Below are 9,180 nucleotides of genomic sequence, written 5' to 3' on the forward strand. Positions count from 1 at the left end.
ATGCACAGCGTGACAGACCAGGAGCAGCAGCAGCAGCAGCGCTCACCACCTCCTCCGCCTTACTCTGCTTTTGCCTTCATCTCCTCCCAGAACACCGTTTCTCCCCGCCCGACAGCTGCAACCAGCAACCAAGCTGTCACCCTGTGGTCAGAGCCCCAAGACGCCCGGCTGCTCCAGCTCTCTGGACAATGCCCACCCCTGCCAATCCTCCCTTTGCTGTTTCTTTTTGTTGGGGGCAAGAATGAGAGAGGGAGAAGAAGGAAACAAATGAGAAGGAGAAGGGAGAGGAAGAAAAAGGAAGAGGAAGAGGAAAGAGAGAGAAAAACAGAAATAATAGTGAGAGAAATGAGAGCAAAAAGGGAGGAGAAACAAATGAGAGAGAGAAGGGGGAGGGGTACACAGAAATGAGAGAAACCTGGAGGGAGAGAATGAGAGAGGGAAAAGAGGGAAAGGAGAAAGAGAGAAGTAGAGCGAAAGAAAGAAAAGGGAAAGAGAGGGAGGGAAAGAGAGAAGTGGAGAGGAAGGAGGGAAGGGAGGGAAGGAAGGAAGAAGAAATGGAGGGAACAAGGAAGGAAGAAAAGAAGAAAGGAAGGACAAATGGAGGGAACAAGGGAGGAAGGAAGGAAGGAAGGAAGGAAGGAAGGAAGGAGGAAGAATGAAATAAATGGAGGGATGGAGGGAGGAAGGAAGGACTTTGGGGAGAGGGGTAAAACATTTTTTAATTTTTCTCTCAACATTCTTTCAAACAATACAGTGTACCATCTAATTTTCCATGAATAAAATGAGGTATTTTATTAGTAATTAATATCAATCATCAAAAAAGTTGCAATTTTTTTTTCTAATGTTGTCATCCAGTTACATACATTTTCTTTTAATTAAATTCCCTTCTTAATGTTCAAGGCTCACCTTGAAGGGATATGAACAGTATCGGTACATGGTACAGGTTCCGCCAAAAATCTGACGACACCAAAGGGTTCCCCTGAAGAAAAATGGTTGAAAAACACTGGTTCAAAGTCTATGTGTACAAGAATAATAATACCCATAAAAATAAAGTCTCTGCACTGACTTCAACTTCTGACTGCAACATGGCTTATCCATGATGCTTCCTTAGAAGCAATATAGAAAGAGTTTGTCATTGTCTTCTTCCAGGATTTTTTTTCCTACTCCCATTCTAGGGTTCGGCTCTAGAATTGCTTGGGAGCATCTCTCATCCAAGCACTAACCAGATTTGATCCTGATTAGCTGCCAAGTGAAGACAAGATCAGCCATATGCTGAGTCAAGCAGCTAATGACGAGACAACTTTAATTTTAAGATTGCACTTAAAGTCCTTGTTATCAAATAAGAAACTCTTAGTTGTGGAAAACAGCTGTTGAATGGCCATGTCATAAAGAAAGATCTTCATTTCATCCATGTTTGATTAAAAGTGTTCCATAACCTTGTTCCTCAATACGTTTGTATAACCTTCTGTCAAATAGAAGTACGGTATGTCTTATGTTATTTTGTACCATTACATAAAGCAATTCCCTGCTTTGATTACCTATCTGCCAGGACAAAACAAGTGGTTAATCTGAATGGGGGAGAGATAAATAAAGTAAATTTCTATTACTACATGATGATGATTCAAACTGCTTTTTTTAGCAGTCAATTCACAATCACTTTTTCTGAGAGCTGCATCCTGCAAGATTTGAGGTTATATTTTTTTAAAAAAATGGTTTTTATTTACATATAAACAATTGAACAGATAAACATTTACAACTTACAGTACATTACTTACAGTACAAAAAAAAAATTGAGGTTATAGATGATCACTTACTTCTGGCTTTAGATTTCCAGTAGATGTGTCTACCTGGACAATTGAGTAGCACCCCTTCACAAGCTTCATCATAACTTTGAATGGTGACTAACCACCCCAGTTTATAAAAATTACTTATATACCTCATTTGTAAAGATGTGGAATTGAATTAAAGTGATACACATGACATGGGGTGCCAAATCTTTCTATTTTTGTTTTGGGAAGTAGAGGGGAAGGTATTTCATATTGGGAGCTGAAGAAAATTTATCTGCAGAAGAGGACTCTCGGGGTGTTTTGACTGCACTGTCAGTTCAAAGGCTTACCAAAAATAAGACAAGAAGAATATTCTTTGCAACCATCTCATCAAATGTAATTATTTTATTTATTTATTTATTTATTTATTTATTTATTTATTTATTTATTTATTTATTTATTTATTTATTTATTTATTTATTTATTTATTTATTTATTTATTTATTTATTTATTTATTTATTTATTTATTTATTTATTTATTTATTTATTTATTTATTTATTTATTTATTTATTTATTTATTTATTTATTTATTTATTTATTTATTGGATTTGTATGCCGCCCCTCTCCGGAGACTCAGGGCGGCCAACAGCAATAATAAAACAGCATATAATAATAATCCAATACTAAAAACAGTTAAAAACCCATTATTATAAAAACCAAACATACATATAGACATACCATGCATAAAATTGTAAAGGCCTAAGGGGAAAGAGTATCTCAATTCCTCCATGCCTGGCGGTAGAGGTGGGTTTTAAGCAGCTTACAAAAGGCAAGGAGGGTGGGGGCAATTCTAATCTCTGGGGGAGTTGGTTCCAGAGGGCCGGGGCCACCACAGAGAAGGCTCTTCCCCTGAGTCCCGCCAAGCGACATTGTTTAGTTGACGGGACCCGGAGAAGACCCACTCTGTGGGACCTAAGTGGTCGCTGGGATTCATAAAGCAGAAGGCGGTCCCTGAGATAATCTGGTCCGGTGCCATGAAGGGCTTTATAGGTCATAACCAACACTTTGAATTGTGACCGGAAACTCATCGGCAACCAATGCAGACTGCGGAGTGTTGGTGTAACATGGGCATATTTGGGAAAGCCCATGATTGCTCTCGCAGCTGCATTCTGCACGATCTGAAGTTTCAGAACACTTTTCAAAGGTAGCCCCATGTACAGAGCGTTACAGTAGTCGAGCCTCGAGGTGATGAGGGCATGAGTGACTGTGAGCAAATTTAAGGCAACCATTGCTCCCCCTCCCAAATTATTCTAGAAATTATTTTACTCCTTGTGAAAAAAGCAATGTATGGGACAGAAAGGCATATATTTGGGTGCATCAGTCAAGGGAAATTAGAAAGGAAATAATTGATTTATTTAGTGACTGCTAGAATGCTTGGGGGCAAATAATAATTATGACTTCTCATTATCTCATAAAGTAAGTCACGCCGATAATATAGTTAAATGCTTTTATTATCCAGGAATGGGAAACCCTTTTTAATATCTTGATTATTCTTGTACATTTTGAGTGTTATTAGAGGGTTACCCTTGACTTCTTTCATTGTCCTGTTGATTGGAATAATTGTTGTATTGTTTTGCACAATAGTTCATGTTAAACAAAAGTGAATATATTTAAATCTTAGTCATTTTTATTCCATTCTAGTGTCATGGGATGAAAAGGAAGAGCTTATATAAGTAGAGAAGCAGAATTCAGTTTTTTGTCTCTATAATAGCAAATCATCATAAAATAGATAAGCACCATAGAAAATAGGTCATTTCTTCACATAATAGTTTTATTTGCTATAGTGTGTATTTCTATTTTAATTATAGTAACTATTTCTAAATTTAGTTGTCCGTCTGTTTGTCTGTTTATGTGTAATGTCAAATGTTCCACAAATATATATCATCTTATTTGGCAAGTGTTTTTAATAGGAAAGTGAACACAAGAACAAGGGGACACAATCTGAAGTTAGTTGGGGGAAAGATCAAAAGCAACATGAGAAAATATTATTTTACTGAAAGAGTAGTAGATCCTTGGAACAAACTTCCAGCAGACGTGGTAGATAAATCCACAGTAACTGAATTTAAACATGCCTGGGATAAACATAGATCCATCCTAAGATAAAATACAGAAAATAGTATAAGGGCAGACTAGATGGACCATGAGGTCTTTTTCTGCCATCAGACTTCTATGTTTCTATGTTTCTACCTACTTACTGTATTTTTCAGAGTATAAAATGCACCTTTTTCCTCCCTAAAAGCTGAAAATGTGGGTGTGTCTTATACACCGAATGTAGCTTTTTCAAAGGTTTTCTTCCAGCCCTAACTAGGTGCTAATGACCTTCCCAGCTTCTTATTCCCTCAGAAGAAGTTTTTTTCCCCCAGCCCTAAGTCTTTGCAGGCTTGTTTTCATTCCTACTCCCTTTAAAAAATGTTTTTTCAGCCCTAACCATGGGATAAAATAATGTGCTGAAGCTGAACAGACTAAGGACAGTAGCCAGATGAATACCTAGTAGGTAGATTTTTCCCCTATTTTCCTTCCTCAAAATTAAGGTGCATCTTATACTCTGAAAAATAAAGTATATATTCATTTGTGTGTGTGTGTGTGTGTGTGTGTGTGTGTTGTCATCTCATTATGCTAACGCAACACAATCTTGGCTTTCTATTCTACCTAGGAAGACTTATAGGCACCTGTTCTGCCGGCTCTTTGCAGGAGCCTGTAATTAAATGCAAAGGTAGCAAAAACAGACAAACACACGTGAAAAGTCAAGAATACTTTCTTTATCCACATAAAACTAGAAGGAAAACTCCCTTTTTGTAGTCAAAGGGCTCTTTCAAAGCAAACAGACTTGAATGCAGTGAAAAAACAGAAAAAAACAAACTCAAAGCAATTAACAAGTAGCTGTGAAGTCGTCACAGCTACTCTCCTTCAGACGTTGTCCAACTCACACGTTTAAGAATGATTTAAGTTCAGAATCCTGATATCAAAGCACAGAGTCCTTGGAGAATCCAGAGAGTCAAGCCACAATCCACTATCACAAACAGATAATCTTCCACACTGAGAGGCCGGCACGCTGCCCATTTAATAGCAGCCCTAATAAATTGCACCACACCCAACCACAGGTGAACTCTCTTATCTCTTGTAATACCAACGTAACTGCTCCCTCCTATTCATGGCCCTTCGCATGCCTGCGTCTCTGACTGCTTCTTCATCATAATCCAGTGAAGATAAGAAGGAGGATGAATGGCTTCTAATTGGCTGTCTGCCATGACCCCCTCTGAGGGTCCCATTTCACAGTCACTCCCTGCTTCCAACGATACTTCACTGTCCGAAGCCATCGGCAGTAAAACAGGCCTTTGACACTGGGAGGATTCACCCACATCCACCCCCACATTCCTTGGGGCAGGGGCTGGCCCAGAGCCAACCACAACAGGCACCACAGTTTAGAAGATTGTTTTCATACATGCAGAAATGACAGTGGGTCTTTTTGGTAGGTAGGTGCATACTATAAATCTCTCAAAAATATGCGTGCTTGATTTTGTTAGGGGGGACAGAATTATTATACCTTCCAATGAAAACCATCCCAGGTGGATTGAAGTACAGTAGTCCTCAATTTGCAGCCTGTATTTTCACAAGAGTTAACTGGTGCTGGGCTCCATAAACCTTCTAGAACTCTCCTTGGTGTTTAACTCTCTTCAGCACTTTTTAAATATTCATCTTAATGAAACCCATCTTTTGACCACTGGCATTTAATCATGAGGACACATAAAAGCAAGGCTAACCATATTAATTTAAATCTAGCCGTATCGTAGCAAGCAGATAAAAGAGTGATCTTATTTGAAGCTACTACATTGCTCATACACTAAATCTATAGCCTAGGGGGGAAATAAGCTTCATTTCTTTAAAAGATGTGAAGAAAAAGGACAGAAGTGGATTCAGCAGCAATGGGTATTTAATGTAAAATGCAGGAGGAGGATGTAATGGGATTTTTATACTATTCTCTACAAAGAATCTTCGTATACTACATCAGGTAGATTTTTCTCTTTCAAGTTTCCTTCAGCTGTTGATTATGATCTAGAATATTTAGCTCTAAAATGATTTGGGGCTTTGATAAAGGCCATTCATTTGGCAAGGAATAATGGTCAAGCAGCAGAAAATAACTTAGTTTCAGGAACAGTTGAACCATATGCATTTATGGAATTGATAAATCATTCTTGTGCACTCAGCCAATCAAAACACAGAATTCTATTGTATGTCTCATCTCTCACTTTAATCATATGCTTTCCATTTTAGAAAATTAAATCTGTGAAAAAGCCAAAAGTATTCAGTGAACAAATTGTTACACAAGAATTTGGAAGCTTATTTCTCTTTTTCAGGCAAAAAGATATATAATTCTGGAAGGCATCAGTTGTCTGAAAAATGTAACATCGGATCTCCATTTTTGAAAGAAAAAGTTGTATGTATGCTTCAAACACATTTGTGCTACTTTTTCCTATTTTGTTGGACAGCTCAGAATCATCGAATATCAATAAAGGAGAATGATGATTCAGCCACTTAGTTACAATGAACTAATACCATTGCTCTAGTCGTTTTGCAGCATTGAAATATGAATCAGTGAAATGAAGGACTTTGTACAGATTCTGAGCAATAAAATTAAAAGAGGAACAGATTGGTTATGAAATGCTATTATAAACCATATATTTCAAGAGATTGGTAATCCTTCAAGGTTTCAATATTCAGAGAAAAATTAGGAAGTATTCAAGAAGATATATAATCTACCAGTAAAATCAGCTGGCTAGTAGTATCTAGTGTTACAAACTGAATATATTCATTAAACTTCAAATTTTCCAGACTCAGTAGGCTGCTGAAATGGAAGGAAATTATGTTAAATTAAATTAAATTAATTAAATTAAATGTTAAAGCATGTATTTTGTATTATGAAATATTATGGTTTGGATCCCAAAGCATGATTAAAGGAAATAAGGAAATAATTAAAGCATAATAAGGGTTTTTAGCAATTTAAATATTTAAATATTAGATTTCTTATATGCTGTTTTTATTATTGTTGTTAGCCGCCCCGAGTCTACGGAGAGGGGCAGCATACAAATCTAATAAATAAATAAATAAAATAAATAAATCCTACTGAAATTACTTGGACTTAGAATTATGATTAAATGAAACCATAATTCAGGTAATTCAAAGAGGTATGATCAAAGCATAACTAGATCTGAATAAACCAGAACAACAAGAGAAAAATTATATATATCTTTCTGTTGTGGTTGGCTCTGGCCCAGCTCCTGCCCCAGGGAATGTGGAGGTGGATGCAGGGGAAACTTCAAAATGTCATAGGCCTGTGTTATTGCTGACAGAGTCAGTTCAGAGTTTAGTTTCCTCGGACGAAGAAGAAAGTGGGAGTGACTTGGAAGAAGGGGGCTTGGCACACAGCCCAGGCAGTCAATCTCCATTATCTTCCATGGATTCGGATGAGGACGTCTTGGACCCACGCAAGCGCAGAATTATGCGTAGAAGAGACTAAGTAAGGACATATTACATGAGATAACAGAGGCCACCTGTGTTTGGGTGGGGCTCCAGTAATTAGGGCTGCTGCTATAAATAGCAGCATATGGGTTTGGCCGTTGTGAAAGAGTATCTGATCGCAGTTCTTCAGGAATCCTGTGTTGATGTTTTCTGGACTTTGTTTGTTGATTTTTCACGCCTTTGAAACCAAAGCAGAGCAACGTGTGTGTGTGTGTGTGTGTGTGTGTGTGTGTGTGTGTGTGTGTCTGTCTCACTTTGTTGGAAGAAGAAGGGGTGCAAAGTTTCTTCACAGCTGCTAGCTAAGTACTTAATGACTGCTTAATGGAAATTGTACAGACTACCCAGTTGTTTTGGGACGAGTGCTCTTTGCAATACAAAAAGGGTGCTTAGTTTATTTTGAATTTTGTGATAAAGAACATTGTTTTGAATTTTTAAATGTGTGCGTGTCTGAAATTTGTACCCTTGAATTTTCGGGAGGCTCCTACCAGAGAGCCCAGCAGAACATCTTTCATAGCAATTAATTCTTGCTCAAAAGTAGAGTTCTTATAAGCTGTTACTTTTTAATCAGCGTTAATACCTTAGCATCATTTCTGTATTATAAAAGAGAGGAATTGAGAAAAAAATAAGTGTTAAGACAACAAGTGTTTCCTTTTGTAATAAATCGCAAGTCTTTCTGTCCTAGGTTATAGTCAAACTATTAATTAATTGTTGATCTGACTATCAACACAGTTGTACCTATTCTCTAAGTTAATTGGAAAAGCAAGAGTGTTGGATCACTAAATTCTTTGCAGTTTCTATATTTTCTTTTAAAAAATGTTTTAAAAGTAAGGGAGAGAAACAAAAGCATGGTGCAATGAGACTGAAAACAGACAATGAAGGGTTAAGTGTTAAAAGGGCAATGAAAAAGGAGGAGGAAGAGTAGCTCTTCCCTCCAGGTCATATTTCAAACAAGGCTAAGCAGCTCCCTCTGTATCACCTTTTAAACATTTAACCCTTCATTGTCTGTTCTCCATCTCACTGCACCAAGCTCTTATTTCTTCCCCTTCCTTTTAAAACTTTTTTCACAAGGAAATAGAGAAACTGCAAAGCACAAACTGTGACTCATTATCCAGTTTGGTCATTCATAAGTGTAAATGGCTGCATAACTTTTGTAAAATTCTTATCTTCAAATCATGGTCATACATAGCTTTTGAGAGGTTGCTGTAACTTTGAATGGTCACTAAATGGTCTGTCATCAATGTTCCCTCTAATTTTTTTTTGTATGGGCAGAAAAGTATAGTGTCTGAGCAGCAGTCCCTATGGGACTGGGCAGCATAGAATAAATGAATGAATGAATGAATGAATGAATGAATGAATGAATAAATAAATAAATAAATAAATAAATAAATAAATAAATAAATAAATAAATAAATAAATAAATAAATAAATAAATAAATAAATAAATAAATAGGGAAAATGAAGAGAAACCTTGTCGCTCCCTGCCTCCAACTCCGATGCCTGGCTAAGCTGGGCAGCCTTGGAAAAGGCTGCGCAAGCGGTTATTTTTGTGTGGGCGCCTGCGCGGGCGCACACCTTAGAGGGAACATTGTCTGTCATATGTCAAGGATTATCTGTATTCTCTTTAGGTTGCATCCAAGATATTCAATACTGCATGGAATTACAGCAATTGACCCAAAGCCACAGAAGGTAGAACCAAGATGCTCCAGTAGTACTCAGTTACCGAGTACTGTATACAAGTGTCATTTTGACACATCAGGCTGTGGATTCAAAAGCTTATAACCTAAAGCATTTAGAGTAGTTATCGGTCCTGGGCCAGTTCATTTGCTACTTTAGTT

This window comes from Erythrolamprus reginae, chromosome 2, assembly GCF_031021105.1.
Source record: "Erythrolamprus reginae isolate rEryReg1 chromosome 2, rEryReg1.hap1, whole genome shotgun sequence".
In the NCBI taxonomy this organism is placed as follows: domain Eukaryota; kingdom Metazoa; phylum Chordata; class Lepidosauria; order Squamata; family Dipsadidae; genus Erythrolamprus; species Erythrolamprus reginae.